This window comes from Triticum aestivum, chromosome 5D (assembly GCF_018294505.1).
Source record: "Triticum aestivum cultivar Chinese Spring chromosome 5D, IWGSC CS RefSeq v2.1, whole genome shotgun sequence".
Classification (NCBI taxonomy): domain Eukaryota; kingdom Viridiplantae; phylum Streptophyta; class Magnoliopsida; order Poales; family Poaceae; genus Triticum; species Triticum aestivum.
The window spans coordinates 437929251-437951313 of NC_057808.1; the positions used below are offsets into that span (position 1 = coordinate 437929251).

The 22063-nt window shown below is 42.7% G+C and overlaps 1 pseudogene; it reads left to right on the forward strand.

The window, feature by feature from the left end:
• The first annotated feature begins 3173 nt into the window (after window positions 1-3173).
• The window catches only part of LOC123120848 (phospholipid-transporting ATPase 1-like), a 31771-nt pseudogene continuing 12881 nt past the window's right edge, over window positions 3174-22063 (forward strand).

A 22063-nucleotide genomic window follows, 5' to 3' on the forward strand; every position in this document is an offset into this window, starting at 1 on the left:
TAATTCTCTTAATTGTGGTATGAATATTCAGATTCGAAAGGTTCAAGATAAAAGTTTAATATTGACATAAAAATAGTAATACTTCAAGCATACTAACTAAGCAATTATGTCCTCCCAAAATAACATGGCCAAAGAAAGTTCATCCCTACAAAATCATATAATTTAGTCATGCTCCATTTTCGTCACACAAGAATGCTCTCATCATGCACAACCCCAATGACAAGCCAAGAAATTGTTTCATACTTTAGATTCTCAAACTTTTTCAACCTTCACGCAATACATGTGCGTGAGCCATGGATATAGCACTATGGGTGGAATAGAATATATTGATGGGGGTTATGTGGAGAAGGCAAAAAACGAGAAAGTCTCACATCAGCGCGGCTAATCAATGAGCTATGGAGATGCCCATCGATTGATGTTAATGCAAGGAGTAGCGATTGCCATGCAATGGATGCACTAGAGCTATAAATGCATGAAAGCTCAACAAAAGAAACTAAGTGAGTGTGCATCCAACTTGCTTGCTCACGAAGACCTAGGGCATTTGAGGAAGCCCATTGTTGGAATATACAAGCCAAGTTCTATAATGAAAAATTCCCACTAGTATATGAAAGTGACAAAACAAGAGACTCTCTATCATGAAGATCATGGTGCTACTTTGAAGCACAAGTGTGGAAAAAGGATAGTAGCATTGTCCCCCTTTGATAAGACATAATATTATGTGTGGGAAAGATGGAGCATAGCCAGACTATATGATTTTGTAGGGACAACTTGCTTTGGCTATGTTATTTTGATAGGACATAATTGCTTGGTTAGCATGCTTGAAGTATTATTGTTTTTATGTCAACATCAAACTTTTATCTTGAATCATATCAAATCTGAACATTCGTGCCACAATAAGAAGAATTACATTGAAATTATGCTAAGTAGCATTCCACATCAAAAATTCTGTTTTTATCATTTACCTACTCAAGGACGAGCAGGAATTAGGCTTGGGGATGCTTGACACGTCTCCAACGTATCTATAATTTTTGATTGTTCCATGCTATATTATATTCTGTTTTGGATGTTTAAAGGGCTTTATTATACACTTTTATATTATTTTTGGGACTAACCTATTAACTGGAGGCCCAGCCCAAATTGCTGTTTTTTGCCTATCTCAGAGTTTCGCAGAAAAAGAATATCAAACGGAGTCCAAACGGAATGAAACCTTCGGGAACGTGATTTTTGGAATGAACGTGATCCAGAGGACTTGGACCGTACGTCAAGAAAGCAACCAGGAGAGCACGAGGCAGGGGCGCGCGCCTACCCCCTGGGCGCGCCCTCCACCCTCGTGGGGCCCACGTTGCTCCACCAACGTACTTCTTCCTCCTATATATACCTACGTACCCCCAAACCAACAGAGGCATCCACGAAAACCTAATTCCACTGCCGCAACCTTCTGTACCCGTGAGATCCCATCTTGGGGCCTTTTCGGGCGTTCTGCCGGAGGGGGCATTGATCACGGAGGGCTTCTACATCAGCACCATAGCCTCTCCGATGATGTGTGAATAGTTTACCTCAGACCTTCGGGTCCATAGTTATTAGCTAGATGGCTTCTTCTCTCTCTTCAGATCTCAATACAAAGTTCTCCACGATTCTCATGGAGATCTATTCGATGTAATCTTCTTTTTGCGGTGTGTTTGTTGAGACCGATGAATTGTGGGTTTATGATCAAGTTTATCTATGAACAATATTTGAATCTTCTCTGAATTCTTTTATGTATGATTGGTTATCTTTGCAAGTCTCTTCGAATTATCAGTTTGGTTTGGCCTACTAGATTGATCTTTCTTGCAATGGGAGAAGTGCTTAGCTTTGGGTTCAATCTTGCGGTGTCCTTTCCCAGTGACAGCAGGGGCAGCAAGGCACGTATTGTATTGTTGCCATCGAGGATAACAAGATGGGGTTTATATCATATTCCCTCTACATCATGTCATCTTACTTAAAGCGTTACTCTGTTCTTATGAACTTAATACTCTAGATGCATGCTGGATAGCGGTCGATGTGTGGAGTAATATTAGTAGATGCAGGCAGGAGTCGGTCTACTTGTCGCGGACGTGATGCCTATATACATGATCATACCTAGATATTCTCATAACTATGCTCAATTCTATCAATTGCTCAACAGTAATTTGTTCACCCACCGTAATACTTATGCTCTTGAGAGAAGCCACTAGTGAAACCTATGGCCCCCGGGTCTATTTTCCATCATATTAATCTTCCAACACTTAGCTATTTTTATTGCCTTTTATTTTACTTTGCATCTCTATTATAAAAATACCAAAAATATTATCTTATCATATCTATCAGATCTCACTTTCGTAAGTGACCGTGAAGGGATTGACAACCCCTTTATTGCGTTGGTTGCGAGGTTTTTATTTGTTTGTGTAGGTGCGAGGGACTTGGGCGTGGCCTCCTACTGGATTGATACCTTGGTTCTCAAAAACTGAGGGAAATACTTACTCTACTTTGCTGCATCACCCTTTCCTCTTCAAGGGAAAACCAACGCAGTGCTCAAGAGGTAGCACTCCCACACTCGGCATGCCCGACAAGCTCGTTGCCATTAAAACCATTCAGCTACGCGAGAGGGGCGACCGCTGGCGATATCCACGTCGGCAACGGTACAAGACAAAAAAGGATTTATCAGGCCCACCACATCGTTTCCTTTTTATTCTAAGAAAAAGACAAGAGGAGAAAATCGGCTTCAGCCCCTTCTCTGTCCTCCGCCTCGTCCTCTTCTCCGGCGCCGCCACACCAACCCCTCTATCCAGCGGTGTCGCCTCTCCTTCCCGGTACATGAGCCGCCGCCTCGCCGGCGCACCTCCTCCTCCTCCTATCTTCCGCCGTCTCGCCGCTGCAGTCGTCCCCGTGAGCAAGCTATCTAGGCTCGGGTTCATTGGAAACAAAGGAAAAAATCCCCATTCCCTCCGCCGTCTCCTATGCCCCGCTGCCCGCCTACTCTTCCTCTCTGCAGCATCGTGTTTATCCTTGATGCAGAAGGATACCATGGACTGAAGAGACGCCCTGCCGTCGTGCTCCTTTTTGTAGTGACGGGGGGGCCGGGGCGGCAAGTTCTGTCGGATAATGGCGGCCGTTGCCTCGGAGGGCGCAGGGGAGGCGCGCCACTCGCGTCGCTCATGGAGCTCTGCGAAGTGCTCTTGTTGTGCGCCAAGGACGCCGGGGGCTACTTCCCCGTCGAGTCCACCGCGCGGGCGCTCGTGCGGCTGGCCGGCGCCCAGGTCGCAGCCTCAACGAGATGCTGCTCGCCATCACCTGCAGGTATTTTGAGGAGTGGAGAGAATCACCCTTCTCTCTTGTGTGATGCAGCTTCGAGTTCTTTGTTTCACTAAGTATTTTTGAAAGAACTAACTGATCTTCAGATATTTCACCGAGCTTCTATTTTTGTGGAAAGAAAATATATGTATGTAGCGACCCGACCCAAATGGATCAATTCTTTGTGCTTAAGTGTCATCCCTGGATCGGTATGCTAACACACACAGTACTCGAGGATTTATAACAGAGTTCAATCACATGTATAAAGTAACGTAAATACTATTACCTCAATCCATATAGCGGAAGTAACAACAAAGTTGTGGATTCCCAACAACACCAACGGCAAAGTTGAGTGTAGACATCGTAACCCTAACGTATCACTTACTCATCGTAAGAATCCTGCAACATGAGACGTTGCAGCCATGTAGGTCAGTACATTAAATGTACTGGCAATTTCACACCATAGAATAACAATGAAAATGTCTATCTCTATATGCATATTTGGCTGGTGGAGGCTCTAGGTTTAATCTTGCATAAAGTTAATTTTTCCCTACAACAAAGGAATAAATTTTATTTTACTACAAAGTTTATGCCAATATTGAGATGGTTCCTCCAACTCAATTTCAAAATTACCAGGTATAAATAATAATACCCAATTCATTAATTAAATAGAGTGATGAGATCAACCAATAATCCACTTCTAGATACTCAAAGATGTTCATAACCAGGGACACGGCTAATCATGATTAGTTTGTACACTCTGCAGAGGTTTGCGCACTTTTCCCCACAAGACTCGATCTCCTCCATTGAATTTCTCGCACTGCTTGATGTTTGAGAACCAGATGATCGAGACATAGTCTTTCTGAAGAGGTCCCCTTAACCGATAGATAGGCCGGTACACCTACAATTCCCCTACATTTGCTAGCCTATCATGGAAAGATTTCCCACAACTTACTCAACTACGCCAGAGCCCATATTAGCTTGTGGCTGCACACGGAAGTTTATAGGCATGAAATATCGTATGATCCCTTTGAGCCTGGGTGGCATTCCATAGGGTAATCACACGGGTACTCTGGGATTCCCTTAGGCAAGCACCGGTTTCTCCAGGTACCCGGGCAAGCCACTGGTTTCTCCAGGGTGCCCCAACCATTCCACCCAGATGTGTGTTAATGTTGCCACCTTAAAGTTACCATTAATTATTATTTTTCTCATAACATGCATGAATCTCACATACCAATCCCCGTCTATAAGCATGGCTAAGCAATATATGACAAAACGAATAATCCCGGGGTGTTTTAAGTATCATAGGTTCCTACCTCATGAACTACATAGCAAAACCACATGTACCCAAATCCTACACATGCAAATCTTTGAGGGGTGTATCTAATGCAAGTAAAACTGGGTATAGGAAGAGTATGATCAAAGTGTGAACTTGCCTTGTACTGTTGATGAAGATTCTTCGCACTCATATTTTCTGATAGTTCTACTCATCACACTCCGACCAATCTATCGTAAGCAAGCAATTATAACCACAAATAAGAAATCACTCAAAGACCCAAAAGAAAATGCAAAAGAAGATTGCGAAAACTCCAAAAGAACCAAATCAAATTATTTTGCAAGATCAGATCCTAATTTTAGTGAAAAAGTGTGGTGATGACTCAAGATGTTAGATTACGCCTAGGGATTCAATTTGAAAAAGGAATCAATTGAAAAAGCGCTACAGTTTACAAGATATGATCAAGTGAAGCTTCGAGTTCAAATTTGAATTGTTCAAATCTGAAAAGATCAAAAGTTGAAACTAATGATGCTACTGGATGTAGGAAGTCAATATGAATATGTAGGAAAAAGAAGTACTAGGTTGAAAATAACGGATCAAGTAATTCAACATAGCATTAAATCTGCTTAGAATGTTGTGTAACAACTTCTTTGTTGGACTAGTAGAGTAACTGGCTAAGATCAAAATTATATGTTGGAAGGATGACACTAATTGGGCGAACGGAAAAATTACTTCAATACGAATCCGATGCAGTTGGGTTCATCGGAAACGGAGCTACAGATAAAAAGATATGATCAAAAGAAGTTTGAATATGAATCTGAACAAATTTCGGAATTTGAAAGTTGCAAAAAGTTTATTTGATAGATCCACTAGATAGGTGGAATCAAGACGAAAATGTAGGCGTTGGTTTACCTAATTTGGATGAACGTGGAAAAAGTTATGGCTATTTAAAAAATCAGGGCCAAGCTGTTTTACGGAAGAAAAATAGTTACGGCTAAAAAAAATTATTGATCTAATGTATAAATACAGAGCCTAATTGATAATCTAATTGTTCGACCGTATACTAGTCTAGAAATAATAACTACGGAAGTATAAAAGAAAATACGAAGAGAATACCTTCACAACGTAGAAAATAGACAACTTCAAAGAGAAGACGACTTCCAGAATTCCCGCCGGACAGAAGAAATAATATTTATTTTTAGGAAGCTAGTCAAACCAAAATATTGAATTAACCCGAGTCGGATGATTTTTGGAGGCTCTATGATTTTTGGAAGCTAGTCAAACCAAAATATTGATTTAACTCGAGTCGAATGATTTTTGGAGGCCCGTAACTATTTTTGGTGGAAAAGAGATTTAGATGTCAAAGATAGAAAAGAGAAAAACGCATGGGTTTGGCCGGCCGGCGCACGCGCGCTGCAGTTTTTTTTAACTTTCTTCTAAGAAAAAGAAATATTTCTGAAAATAATATTTCTTTCTCCAAGCATACCGAAAAATAAATAAAAACAATTATGGTCCTGTCTGCTGACTATGTTGGGCACGTGGGCATCGGATAGTAATGGGCCGCACATAGACTTTCTTTTTAAATATAAACAGAAAACGTAAACGGAAAAATAACGGATACTAAAATATAAATTCTGCATAGGCATATTATACATTAAAATTCGAAGAACACAATTTCCTAAATGGTGAACATTTTTCCAGGACCAAATAAAATACTTTAGAAAAACATTTGTTTTTGCAACAACTCCAAAATGAAAAGGAATTTGGATTTTAAATAAATTGCAAATAGTTTCTGTCCACAAATCTGACTTTGGAGTGTCATTTTCCTCCTCTCATTTTATTTGTTTATCAGAGGGTTTTTCGAAAGGATTCGAACTCAAACTAGAATAGGGATTCAAATGGAAAATTTTGGGAAAGTCCTTTTATTCCCTCTCATTAAACCTTCAAAAGGTTTTAAATTTCACTCAATTTCACATAACAAATCACACAACCAATCATTATTACTTAATTAATATAACATTCCAAAATTTAGAATTTTGGGATGTTACAATGTACTCCAAAATCCAAATTGATCTTCAGAGTCAATTACTATGGCATATTTTTTTCCTCATCTACATACTTTTACAGATTGGTGTTTTGCCTTTTTGTGGCATCTTTCATTTCATCTGTTAAGATAGCCACAATCAGTGACTTAAACCTCTAACACCTTGAGTCAAGATTCCTTCTTAAAGTGAAAATTTTCGTTTATTCTGCTTCTGCAATGATTGGCAATCTATATATTTGGCTCTAACTAACAGGTGGCATTTCTTTTTCCTTTTCTGTAGGATAGAACTTTACACTGTAAGCTGCTAACTTAGCAGTAATCTACTATTCAATTTACATGTTATGACTACAGATAACAAGGTTTGTATTTTCTACTCAGGTGGTTGGATATTAGTTATGAAGGTTGTCCCTGCATTTTTTCTCTATCGAGGACTGCATGAGCTTGGTCAATATGCATTCTCTGGAAATTCTATGGGAGCCAGCCGTAAAGAAGGAATTCCTACTGTATCCTGTGGCATTCTTAGTCAAGTAGGTCCAATCTTCCATCCTTTATTTTATGTTTCTTCTATTGTTTAGTTTTCTTGATAACCAGTTATAGTATTGGTCTTACACATGTATTCTTATTCTTTGTTTGTGAGGATAAACATTTCTATGCTCGCTTCTGTAGGTACTAAATATAACCAGATGAACTGTTTTTGCAAATGACCGAGTGCTAATTACACAAGTTCAAAGATTAAGCTGAGTCCGATCTATTTTTCTGTCTATATAGTTTGAAGGTAAATCGTTTTACAGTCATCCCATTAGAACTTGACCAGACAACATTCATGGTGGTTTGTAGTTTGTTGACATAAATGTCAAGCAGTTTATATCTGCATAATTCTAGAAGTGCTCTCTTATAATAATCCTCGGTAAAAGTTGTATCAGACTAGCAGTATAATGTTGGATGAATTGATTTAATTAATTAGTGACTATTTTTCCATGAGATGATCATTAACTTTAGTTATGTATGTGAAATATGCATAAAGAATTTTTTGTGTTGTGCCCATGTCCCATGCATATATGATTTCCTTTTGCTACGTTTGTATTCATGTATATACCGCATCCATTTGGCTGAGTTGCTTGCCTTGCCTACTTCTACAAATAAAGTCGTTTCATATTGGAATTATGAAAAATGATTTATATTTTCTTTGAAGACCGAGGAATCATATTTTATTTATTTTCTGGAAAAGATCAGCATGCTAATTTTTCCTTAATCTTATGCAGAATTTGTTATTGCCATCGGAAGGTGTACTACTTGACCATGCAGGATACAAGGTGTCACGATGATTTGATGAGGTAAGGTAATCGTTGAGTCATGTTGTCAAATGCTAATGGATGGAATTTCTAATGTATGGCTGGAACAAGAAGTCGGTGATGATACCACGACGTCTTATTTGAGAACTGTAGACATGGTTTGCCACGCCGGACCTTGTGAAGATTATGCATGTTCTTTGTTTAAGACTAATTCACTAGTAGAAAAAGGCCCATTTGTCCCGGTTCCAGAGGCCCATTTGTCCCGGTTCTGGAACTGGGACTAAAGGGTCAGGACTAAAGCCCAATACCTTTAGTCCCAGTTCGCTTATGAACCGGGACAGATGGGGCTCCACGTGGCCGCTGCGGCTTGCCTAGGGAGGAGGGCCTTTAGTCCCGGTTGGTAACACCAATCGGCACCAAAAAGCATCCACGCGTCAGCATTTCAGGGGCTGAGGTTTTTGTTTTTTTAGGGGGGGGGGGTTGGGGGGGGTTTTGAAGGGTTAATTTAGGGGTTTCATATATTGTGTTAGCTAGCTAATAGAGAGAAGTGACATCTCTTATCTCCATGCTTAGTCGACGCTACATACTATACGTATAGAGAGAACTCGCGACACGCTAGCTAGTAAGCCAATGAAGGAAACCATTAAGTACACAAGATCGTCATGAACATATACAGAGAGAAGTGATCGACCTCCTCCTTCTCCGATAGATTGATTGAACAACAAGTTTTCTTATATCTATCCGACGCTACTAGCTACATATATACAAGATCTCTTACAATCCCTAACATATGAAGTCAAGTTCCACATGGTATTCTCTAGATTTATTGATGACGTGGTCAAGAAACAATCCCGTGATTTCCTCTTGAATTGCTTTTATGCGATCTTGTGGTAGCAGATCATCCCGCATCTTCCAGATCTAATCAAAGAAGAGGGTCAATACATGTGTATGAATGAAACTCACCACAAATGATGGCAATAAAATAAAATTGTGAATAATTTTGCTTACGCACTTCATATTCTTGGTCGTCTCGTTGTAGATGAACTCACAAATGTAGTATCCACATAAATCATTCCCGGCTTCCTGCCACAAGCACTTTACGAGAAATAGAGGTCAATCAAACTAATAAGCAAGCATGCTAAATGGTATTGATGAAACTAGCTAGAATCAATGGGAGATGCGCGAAAGTAGGTAGTAGTACTTACTTTCGGGTGTTTAAATTTCAGCTCGGTCGGCAGTCCCGGAGAAATTGCGGTGAACTCTTTCCAAACCCTGCCAGACAAAGAAAATAATTACTTGATATCAGGAAATGAACAAAGTTGCCGATATGGTGCGATAATGATCGATTGAACTTACTTCTAGAGCATCTCTGTCATGTTCGCATACTGCTACCTCTTGAGTACTACGTTGGTTTTCCCTTGAAGAGGAAAGGGTGATGCAGCAAAGTAGCGTAAGTATTTCCCTCAGTTTTTGAGAACCAAGGTATCAATCCAGTAGGAGGCTACGCGCGAGTCCCTCGTACCTACACAAAACAAATAAATCCTCGCAACCAACACGATAAGGGGTTGTCAATCCCTTCACGGTCACTTACGAGAGTGAGATCTGATAGATATGATAGGATAATATTTTTGGTATTTTTGTGATAAAGATGCAAAGTAAAATAAAAGCAAAGTAAAAAAACAAGGAAATAACTAAGTGTTGGAAGATTAATATGATGAAGATAGACCCGGGGGCCATAGGTTTCACTGGTGGCTTCTCTCAAGAGCATATGTATTTTACGGTGGGTGAACGAATTACTCTTGAGCAATTGGCAGAATTGAGCATAGTTATGAGAATATCTAGGTATGATCATGTATATAGGCATCACGTCCGAGACAAGTAGACCGACTCCTGCCTGCATCTACTACTATTACTCCACTCATCGACCGCTATCCAGCAAGCATCTAGAGTATTAAGTTCATGAAAATAGAGTAACGCCTTAAGCAAGATGACATGATGTAGAGGGATAAATTCATGCAATATGATATAAAAAAACCCCATCTTGTTATCCTCGATGGCAATAATACAATACGTGCCTTGCTGCCCCTACTGTCACTGGCAAAGGACACCGCAAGATTGAACCCAAAGCTAAGCACTTCTCCCATTGCAAGAAAGATCAATCTAGTAGGCCAAACCAAACTGATAATTCGAAGAGACTTGCAAAGATAACCAATCATACATAAAAGAATTCAGAGAAGATTCAAATATTGTTCATAGATAATCTTGATCATAAACCCACAATTCATCGGTCTCAACAAACACACCGCAAAAGAAGATTACATCGAATAGATCTCCATGAGAGAGGGGGAGAACATTGTATTGAGATCCAAAAAGAGAGAAGAAGCCATCTAGCTACTAACTATGGACCCGAAGGTATGAGGTAAACTACTCACACTTCATCGGAGAGGCTACGGTGTTGATGTAGAAGCCCTCCGTGATGGATGCCCCCTCCGGCGGAGCTCCGGAATAGGCCCCAAGATGGATCTCGTGGATACAGAAGGTGGCGGCGGTGGAATTAGGTTTTTGGCTCCGCATCTTATCATTTGGGGGTACGTAGGTATATATAGGAGGAAGGAGTACGTCGGTGGAGCAACAGGGGGCCCACGAGGGTGGAGGGCGCGCCCCCTACTTCGTGGCCTCCTCTTTTGTTTCTTGACGTAGGGTCCAAGTCTCCTGGATCATATTCTTCCTAAAAATCACGTTCCCGAATGTTTCATTCCGTTTGGACTCCGTTTGATATTCCTTTTCTGCGAAACTCTGAAATAGGCAAAAAAACAGCAATGGCTGGGCCTCCGGTTAATAGGTTAGTCCCAAAAATAATATAAAAGTGAGTAATAAAGCCCAATAATGTCCAAAACAGTAGATATATAGCATGGAGCAATCAAAAATTATAGATACGTTGGAGACGTATCAGGCATCCCCAAGCTTAATTCCTGCTCGTCCTCGAGTAGGTAAATGATAAAAACAGAATTTTTGATGCGGAGTGCTACTTGGCATAATTTCAATGTAATTCTTCTTAATTGTGGTATGAATATTCAGATCCGAAAGATTCAAGACAAAAGTTTAATATTGACATAAAAATAATAATACTTTAAGCATACTAACAAAGCAATCATATCTTCTCAAAATAACATGGCCAAAGAAAGTTATCCCTACAAAATCATATAGTCTGGCTATGCTCTATCTTCACCACACAAAGTATTTAAATCATGCACAACCCCAATGACAAGCCGAGCAATTGTTTCATACTTTTGACATTCTCAAACTTTTCCAATCTTCACGCAATACATGAGCGTGAGCCATGGACATAGCACTATATGTGGAATAGAATGGTGGTTGTGGAGAAGACAAAAAATGGAGAAGATAGTCTCACATCAACTAGGCATATCAACGGGCTATGGAGATGCCCATCAATAGATATCAATGTGAGTGAGTAGGGATTGCCATGCAACGGATGCACTAGAGCTATAAGTATATGAAAGCTCAACAAAAGAAACTAAGTGGGTGTGCATCCAACTCGCTTGGTCACGAAGACCTAGGGCATTTTGAGGAAGCGCATCATTGGAATATACAAGCCAAGTTCTATAATGAAAAATTCCCACTAGTATATGAAAGTGACAAAATGAGAGACTCTCTATCATAAAGATCATGGTGCTACTTTGAAGCACAAGTGTGGTAAAAGGATAGTAACATTGTCCCTTCTCTCTTTTTCTCTCATTTTTTTATTTGGGCCTTTTCTTCCTTTTTTTATGGCCTATTTTTTTTCATCCGGAGTCTCATCCCGACTTGTGGGGGAATCATGGTCTCCATCATCCTTTTCCTCACTTGGGACAATGCTCTAAAAATGAAGATCATCACACTTTTATTTTCTTATAACTCAACAATTACAACTCGATACTTAGAACAAAATATGATTCTATATGAATGCCTCCGACGGTGTACCGGGATATGCAATGAATCAAGAGTGACATGTATGAAAGAATTATGAACGGTGGCTTTGCCACAAATACGATGTCAACTACATGATCATGCTAAGCAATATGACAATGATGGAGCGTGTCATAATAAACGGAACGGTGGAAAGTTGCATGGCAATATATTTCGGAATGGCTATGGAAATGCCATGATAGGTAGGTATGGTGGCTGTTTTGAGGAAGGTATATGGTGGGTGTATGATACCGGCGAAAAGTGTGCGGTATTAGAGAGGCTAGCAATGGTGGAAGGAAGAAAGTGCGTAATCCATGGACTCAACATTAGTCATAAAGAACTCATATACTTATTGCAAATAACTACAAGTTATCAAAGCAAAGTATTACGTGCATGCTCCTAGGGGGATAGATTGGTAGGAAAAGACCATCGCTCGTCCCCGACCGCCACTCATAAGGAAGACAATCAATAAATAAATCATGCTCCGACTTCATCACATAACGGTTCACCATACGTGCATGCTACGGGAATCACAAACTTTAACACAAGTATTTCTCAAATTCACAACTACTCAACTAGCATGACTCTAATATCACCATCTTTATATCTCAAAACAATTATCATGCATCAAACTTTTCATAGTATTCAACACACTCATAAGAAAGTTTTACTAATCTTGAATACCAAGCATATTAGGATTATTTAAGCAAATTACCATGCTATTTAAGACTCTAAAAATAATCTAAGTGAAGCATGAGAGATCAATAGTTTCTATAAAACAAATCCACCACCGTGATCTAAAAGATATAAGTGAAGTACTAGAGCAAAACTATATAACTCAAAAGATATAAGCGAAGCACATAGAGTATTCTAACAAATTCCAAATCATGTATGGCTCTCTCAAAAGGTGTGTACATCAACGATGATTGTGGTAAACTAAAAAGCAAAGACTCATATCATACAAGACACTCCAAACAAAACACATATCCTGTGGTGAATAAAAATATAGCTCCAAGTAAAGTTACCGATGGAAGTAGACGAAAGAGGGGATGCCTTCCGGGGCATCCCCAAGCTTTGGCTTTATGGTGTCCTTAGGCTATCTTGGGGGTCCATGGGCATCCCCAAGCTTAGGATCTTGCCACTCCTTGTTCCATAATCCATCAAAATCTTTCACCCAAAACTTGAAAACTTCACAACACAAAACTTAACAGAAAATCTCGTGAGCTCCGTTAGCGAAAGAAAACAAAAGACCACTTCAAGGTACTGTAATCAACTCATTATTTATTTATATTGGTGTTAAACCTACTGTATTCTAACTTCTCTATGGTTTATAAACCATTTTACTAGCCATAGATTCATCAAAATAAGCAAACAACACACGAAAAACAGAATGTGTCAAAAACAGAACAGTCTGTAGTAATCTGTAACTAACGCAAACTTCTGGAACTCCAAAAAATCAGCCAAAATAGGACGACCTAGAAAATTTGTTTATTGATCAGAAGCAATTGGAATCACTATTTTATCACGTTCTTGTGATTTTTAAAAATTATTTTCGTGAACAGAAAGTTTCTGGAAATTACAGCAAGATCAAATAACTATCATCCAAGAAGATCCTATAGGTTTAACTTGGCACAAACACTAATTAAAATATAAAAACACATCTAACCAGAGGCTAGAACAAATATTTATTCCTAAACAGAAGCAAAAAGCAAAAAAACTAAAAATAAAATTGGGTTGCCTCCCAACAAGCGATATCGTTTAACGCCCCTAGCTAGGCATAAAAGCAAGGATAGATCTAGGTATTGCCATAATAGTGGTATGGCAAGTCATGAATTTTTTTCTCATATTCTCTACGTTCAGCAGCAAGTTTTCTTTGAGGCAAGCAAAATAATGAAAATGGCTAAATTTAATGGGATAAAAGTCCCCAAGACCAATCTCGGGAGGTATGGGTTCCTCCCTAGGCCCTTTGTATTGCACAACCAATTCATCATTACAAGCATTCTTTTCGCAAAAAGTCACAAGCCTTTGTTCAAGAGGAAAACCTAATCCATTATTCTGAATAGCAAAATCATCATTAAGTTCGGAAATTCTATCAACTACAACATCAACGGGAACCTTTTTCCTAAGATTTTCATTATAAGCAATATGATCCAAAGGCATCATGTCTTCTTGATTAAAAAGGATAGCTTCAGTGGGAGGATGACTAGCATCTACCCTATAATGCGCAAAGATTTCTTTGGCCTCTTTTATTATGAATCTAAACTCATGAGCCAAAAAGATAGTAGCGGCACGCTGAACAGAAGAATGCTCAATATTAGAGAATTCTAGGAAAATTCTTTGTATGCAAGGATGCATGTGCATAAATTGCCTTTCAAGTTCAACTATAAGCATGGCAATAGCGTCCGCAAGACTACTAGTTCTATGAAGAATAGAACCGCCCATAGAAGGCAAAGCACCGGCACAAGTAAAGAAATCTTGAATAACTCGGTTTCCAATAATATTACCACTACCAATTCGAAATCTTTTTGTATGCAAGGTAGGGGGTTCTTCAGCAGGAGCATCAGAATTTTCTATGATATTATTATTGTCCATATCAGCAATAATTTCCCCAATTTCAGACATAACGACAGAGAGAGCAAGGGGCAAAAAGAAGAAGATGAACAAAAAAGAGAGGGCGAATAAAACGGCAAGGGTGAAGTGGGGGAGAGGAAAACGAGAGGCAAATGGCAAATAATGTAATGTGGGAGATAAGGGTTTGTGATGGGTACTTGGTATGTTGACTTTTGCATAGACCTCCCCGGCAACGGCGCCAGAAATCCTTCTTGCTACCTCTTGAGCACTGCGTTGGTTTTCCCTTGAAGAGAAAAGGGTGATGCAGCAAAGTAGCGTAAGTATTTCCCTTAGTTTTTGAGAACCAAGGTATCAATCCAGTAGGAGGCTACGCGCGAATCCCTTGTACCTACACAAAATAAATAAATCCTGGAACCAACACGATAAGGGGTTGTCAATCCCTTCACGGTCACTTACGAGAGTGAGATCTGATAGATATGATAGGATAATATTTTTGGTATTTTTGTGATAAAGATGCAAAGTAAAAAGCAAAGGAAATAACTAAGTGTTGGAAGATTAATATGATGAAGATAGACCCGGGGGCCATAGGTTTCACTAGTGGCTTCTCTCAAGAGCATAAGTATTTTACAGTGGGTGAACGAATTACTGTTGAGCAATTGACAAAATTGAGCATAGTTATGAGAATATCTAGGTATGATCATGTATATAGGCATCACGTCTGAGACAAGTAGACCGACTCCTGCCTGCATCTACTACTATTACTCCACTCATCGACCGCTATCCAGCATGCATCTAGAGTATTAAGTTCATGAAAACAGAGTAACGCCTTAAGCAAGATGACATGATGTAGAGGGATAAATTCATGCAATATGATAAAAAACCCATCTTCTTATCCTCGATGGCAACACTACAATATGTGCCTTGGTGCCCCTACTGTCACTGGGAAAGGACACCGCAAGATTGAGCCCAAAGCTAAGCACTTCTCCCATTGCAAGAAAGATCAATCTAGTAGGCCAAACCAAACTGATAATTCGAAGAGACTTGCAAAGATAACCAATCATACATAAAAGAATTCAGAGAAGATTCAAATATTGTTCATAGATAATCTTGATCATAAACCCACAATTCATCGGTCTCAACAAACACACCGCAAAAGAAGATTACATCGAATAGATCTCCATGAGAGAGGGGGAGAACATTGTATTGAGATCCAAAAAGAGAGAAGAAGCCATCTAGCTACTAACTATGGACCCGAAGGTATGAGGTAAACTACCCACACTTCATCAGAGAGGCTACGGTGTTGATGTAGAAGCCCTCCGTGATGGATGCCCCCTCCGGCGGAGCTCCGGAACAGGCTCCAAGATGGGATCTCGTGGGTACAGAAGCTTGCGGCGGTGGAATTAGGTTTTTGGCTCCGTATCTGATCATTTGGGGGTACGTAGGTATATATAGGAGGAAGGAGTACGTGGGTGGAGCAACAGGGGGGCCATGAGGGTGGAGGGCGCGCCCTAGGGGGTGGGCGTGCCCCCTACCTTGTGGCCTCCTCTTTTGTTTCTTGACGTAGGGTCCAAGTCTCCTGGATCATATTCTTCCTAAAAATCACGTCCCCAAAGGTTTCATTCCGTTTGGACTCTGTTTGATATTCCTTTTCTGCGAAACTCTGAAATAGGCAAAAAACAGCAATTCTGGGCTGGGCCTCCGGTTAATAGGTTAGTCCCAAAAATAATATAAAGGTGAATAATAAAGCCCAATAATGTCCAAAACAGTAGACAATATAGCATGGAGCAATCAAAAATTATAGATACGTTGGAGACGTATCACATACTCTCGGGGATCTTTTCGTCTCGAGTCGAAGACAGTTACTAGTCCCTGCTGAAGCTTAATCTCTAGGAGAATAAAGTGGTAGCTGCACATGCATGCATAACTCATCAGTTATATTACTATAACCTCGAGTAATAAGGGAAACCAAATGTGCACAAGACAGTAACACTCACTTGAAGTTGTAAGGAAAGAGTATTTTATCTTTGCTTTGATGTTTTAGCAACGATTTGAGCAAGTTATCCTCGGTTTCTGAGACATTCCTTTTAACCGTCCATTCATGTATGATATTTGGGTTAATGAACCCAATGCCATAGATTTATGCTTTTCTGCATTCGACGATCTTCAATCTGCATAATATAGTGAGGATAATTATATATACATGCAATGAAAGAGCTGAGTTGTATATATAGAGACTTAATTACAGAAAGTAGTACTTACAGGCAGTAGCAAGCCACGAGTGATTTTTCGAGGGCATTTAGATTGTAGAACTGGAAAAAGTCGTTAAAATCAACAGTTAATAGTTCTTGAAGTCGTGGTCCTCTTTAATTCTCATCGACAAAGCATCCTTCCCAGACTTGCTGCAGGTTTTCATGTACCATTGATGGAATCTTCGCATCATCGTTGTTAGAGGAGGACTTACATCTTTGACGAGAGGATTTCCGTACTGGTATTTGAATTCGTCCACCTCCATTGTATCAATATGTACATCGTCGGGCAGGTAATCACTCGGATTGGTATCGGGCAGCATCCCCGGCAGATTTGCGACGATATCGCTAGACACCTTGAGCGGGGGGCACGATTGGTTCTCCTGTTCTCCGAGCTAGGGAATTTTTTCCCACTTCTTCATTCTGCTAACCTTTTGTCACTTGAAGTAGTTCCTGACCGCTGCGCATCTTCATATGTCTTTTTAAGACAGCAGACATGGTTGTCATCGGGCGGAGGCAGTGGTGGTCGCTTCAGGGCATTGATAGTGCGCTTCAATTTCACCGGATCTATCTTCTCCTCCGGAGGTGGATGTTTCATAGCTCTTCGCGTTTCAAAGAAGTCCTTCACTTCGGCTTCACAGATCTTCATGTTTTCCTCATCGGTCATCTTGTATGGTAACTTCTCTACAGGCTTGAGAGATGGACCGAATCTATATTGCCCCCCCCCCCCCCCCCGCCTCTGGCTATACTGCTAGACGCCGAAGCGGCGGCGTCTCTCTTTCGTTGTTGCTGACGAGTAGTAGAAGGAGGCGGAGTGCTCCGACGGGCCGGAGCAGCCGGGGCGGCGGCATCTGGCTTCCGCCATTGCTGACGAGGTGGAGGAGGATGCGGGCTGCTCAGACGCACCGGAGCAGGCGGAGATGGAGGCGGAGTGCCGCCCTCATGCGCTGGAGAAGGAGGCGGAGTGCCCTGACTCACCGGAGGAGGACGAGGAGGCGTCCAGTTCGGAAGCTTGATGTGCTCCTTCCGCCATAGACTTGGAGTCTTCAGAGCAAGACCCAGCTGAGTCTCCCCTTCACTAGTAGGGTGGTCAAGCTCGAGCTCCTCAAATCCCTCCGTTATTTCATCCACCATCACAATAGCATAGCCTTGTGGAATCGGACGGCAGTGAAAAGTTGCGTCGGGTTCAGGAGGTGCAACAGAGCCGACAGCCGCCTTGACTTTGAGGTTCTTCCATTACGTCATAAGGTGGCAATGTTGAGCCTCTGTGATAGCATCCATGGGGTAGCTAGGAGCCGTGAAGTCAGGCTGCTGAACTAGCTTGGGGAAAGCCACGCTGCTTCTCCGCTGAGATGGCGGGGTAGCTTCTGGGGTAGCTCCGGCAGGTCGCTGGCTGTCAACTTGTTCTTCTAGCTTTCGTACCCTTGCATTCAGCTTCTGCAGTTCGCTCTGCTTCACTTTCCTCCTCCTCTCCCGGGTTTTGTAACCGCCTACGCCGGGAAACCCAACCCTCCACGCAACGGAGCCTGGCGTGCCTCATGTTCGTCCAGGGTAATTAGGATTCCCGAGAGCCTCTGTGAGCTCGTCGTTCTCTCTATCGGGAATGAATGTCCCTTGCTGCGTTGCGGCGATATACTTCTGAAGCTTCTTGACGGGTATTTCGAGTTCCTCGTCTGTCCAAACGCACTTCCCTGTTTCAGGGTCCAAGGTCCCCCCAACCCCAAAGAACCAAGTCCTTGAACGGTCTGGCCAGTTCAATGTCTCTGGTTTGACCCCTTTAGCAATCAGGTCACTCTCAGCCTTGTCCTACAACGGCCGGGCTTTGAGGTAGCCACCTGACCCCGTGCGATGGTGATGCTCCTTCTTTGCAGCATTTATCTTGTTTGGTGCTGACATCATCTTACTCTTCTCCGATGTCTTGTAGGCCGCAAATGCGGGCCAGTGATCTCTTATCTTCTCAAATCGGACGGTGAATTCTGGAGTCTTCCTTTTGTCGACATACGTTGATTTCAACTCATTCTTCCACCTCCTGAATAGATCTGCCATCTTCTTAAGAGCATGGGCCTTGACCAATGGCTCTATAACTGGCTTATCTGGATCCTCCTCTGGCGGTAGGGTGAAATTTGCCTTCAGCGCGGTCCAAAGATCATCTTTCTGTCTATCGTTGTCATAAGGAACTTGAGGGTCTTTGTTCTTAGGCTTATTCCATTGGTGGATGCTGATCGGGATCTTGTCCCTAACAAGAACCCCGCACTGAGCAGAAAATGCTTCCTTGGTCTGGCTGGGTTCAATCGGTTGGCCATCGTCCGCGATTGCTGTCATCGTGAACCTTTCATCCTGGCGCAACCTTTTCTTCAGGCCTCGTCTCGTTACCGAAGTTTGGCTCGATCCGGAGGGCTAGGAAAGAAGAAAGAAGAGTTAATATGTGTACATACCAAAACAATTAATGCATCATTTAGCTAGTCAGCACAGTCTTAATTAATATATATACCTCGCCGAACTTTGCAACAGCTCCCCCCTCCGTTCGGTCACCGGAGCCGTCATCACGGTCTCCTTCTTCCACCGGCATTCGGTCACCGGAGCCATCATGATCATGTCCTTCCTCCTCCATTGTTCGATCACCGGAGCCTGCTTCACCCTCTCCGTCCAGACCATCGGTGTGATTGGGACACGACAAGACATCACCTCCGCCGAGGATTATGTCCCCCAACAACTGTTCTGCTTTCAAGTCTCGGTGCTCCATAGTTTCTGCAAATATTACAACATGGCAATTAATATACAAACATGATAAATGAATATATTAGTGGTAAACGTAGACCTAGCTAGCTAATCACAACAAGGAATATTAATTAGTTGCCTCGACGCTTCTACGGTCTCGGGTGGCCTCGAAAACTCTTCTAGGGTTTGGGGTGGCCTCGGCAACGCTTCTAGGGTTTGTGGTGGCCTCAACGCTTCTAGGGTTTGGGGTGGCCTCGCGGCAACGCTTCTAGGGTTTGGGGTGGCCTCGATGCTTCTAGGGTTTGGGGTGGCCTCGCGGCAACGCTTCTAGGGTTTGGGCCAGACCGCCTCTCTCATAAATGTCCGACGTCTGGACCGACAAGGGGTTTAACAAAATGGCGCCATTCTGGATGTGCAGAAAATGGTCCCTATTTTTCCTGATCTCATCTACCCTTCTATATGTCACGTTGTCTAGTATCAAAGGATTCAAGAAAACCATGGCTTCATCATTAGCCGGAAGTAACAGGCGCATGATGGTATGAAGCTCTCCAAAGTTATTTTGGAATGGAGTCCTGATAGGATAATTCGCTTTTTGGTACGAAGTTTAGCAAGAGCCTTTCAAATATCGCTATTTGGAAGGCCTTTGCTGAACTTCGTACCAAAAAGCGAATTATCCTATCGGTACTCCTTTCCAAAATAACTTTGGAGAGCTTCAAACCATCATGGGCCTGTTACTTCTGGCTAATTATGAAACCATGGATTTCTTCAATATTTGACACAAGAGAACGTGCACATATAGAATGGTAGATGAGATCATAAATAAATATGGACAACTTAATTATACACATCCATAATGGGGGCATTATTGACAACTCTCTTATAAATCTCGAGAGAGTTTGTCGGGTAGGGGCGGGAGGGGGTAGGAGATCGACAATGTTTTTTTCTAAGGTTTGGGTGTCCTCAAGAGTTGGTCGAGCGATAGGGGGTTGATCGACGTCCCCCTCTCGACCCCTCGGCAATCCTCGACCCTTGACCCTCAACCCCTCGACGACCCTCGACCCCTCGGCGCCCACGACCCTCTACCCTAGTTCCCGACCCTCGACCGCTCGGTGATCCTCGACACCCTCGTTCCCGATAAAAATTAAGAAGAGGAAGAAGAAGAAAAAAAAGAGGAGAAGAAGAAGGAATAGAGGAGAAGAAGAAAAAAAATAAAATAATATTATTCTTTTTTTCTTCTCCTCTATTCCTTCTTCTTCTTTTTTTTCTTCTTCTATTCTTCCTCTACTCTTCTTCTCTTCTTCTTCTCCTTCTTTCTCTTCTTATTTTTTTCTCCTCTTCTTCCTCTCCTCTTCTTCTCTTTTTCTCCCCTTTTTCCTCTCCTTCTTTTTCTTCCCTTCTTCCTTCTCCCTCTTTTCCATACATATAAAAAGTTTAAAAAAATTCTCTTTCGTCTCATCTCATCTCCACGAAACATCTACCTATCACATCTAAAAAAAGAGCACATTTAAAAATTTAAAACATCATGCATATTACAATTGAAAAAATACAAACATACATACATACAAAAAATACATCTAGAAATAAATACATACATATATGAACATCTAAAAACATGTAAAAACATCTACAAACATGTAACAAAAAGAAAGCACATATAACAAAAAAAAGCAACGCGGCGGCGGCAGGGCACGGGCGCGGTGCTCATAGAGGGAGGCGTCGGGGCAGGGGCAGTGGGGCACGGCGGGCAGTGTCGGGGCGGGAAGGGGCGCACGGCGGGCGGCGGCGGGCCGGGCGGGCAAGGGCGCACGGCGGGCGGCGGCGGCCCGGCCGTGCAAGGGTGCACGGCGGGCGGCGTCGGGGCGGCAGGGGCGAGGGGACCGGCGCTGACGTCGGGGCAGAGGGCGTCGGCGGCGGCGGCGGTGACGGCGTGGTGGAGTAGCCTGACGGCGTCGGCGACGACGCGGTGGAGCAGCCTGACGGCGTCGGGGCAGGGCTCGGCGGCGACAGCGACGAGGAGCAGCGCTGGGGTGTCGGGGCGGAGAAAGAAGTGATTTTTGCAGAAACTGCTAAGTGCTTTCTTATATACACGAAGCTTTGGTTCCGGTTCGTGGCAACAACCGGTCCCGATTCGTGGCACCAACCGGGACCAATGCCCCCCTTTAGTCCCGGTTGGTGCCACCAACCAGGACCAAAGGTCTCTTTTCAGCGGCCCAAAGGGCGGGAAACAGAGACCGATCATCTCGAGGGTGAGCCCGACCGAAGTAAGGCGATGTATCCTGGTGTTGGCGACTGTGAGCTTCTTGTCATTGGCGTCGAGATCGCCCCAGTCCTTGCGATGGACCGGCGGCCTCCGACGGACCTGGCAGAACTCCTGCGGATCTGCCTCCTCGATCCAGCACCACCGGCCCCGCCACTCGTCCCACCTCTCCTTCTGGGCGCCCTCCGAGTACGTGCCCCTGCCCTGGGTCCTCAGGATCCAGGTGATGCAGCCAGAGATGGCGCCCCCTGGCTGGATGCAAGGGTAGAAGTAATGGCGGAAGAGCGCCGTGCTGGGAAGCACTCCGACAAAGCCCTCGCAGAGATGGGCGAAGAAGGCCATGCACACCACGGCGTTCAGCGTAAGGTCCAGGAGATGGAAGCC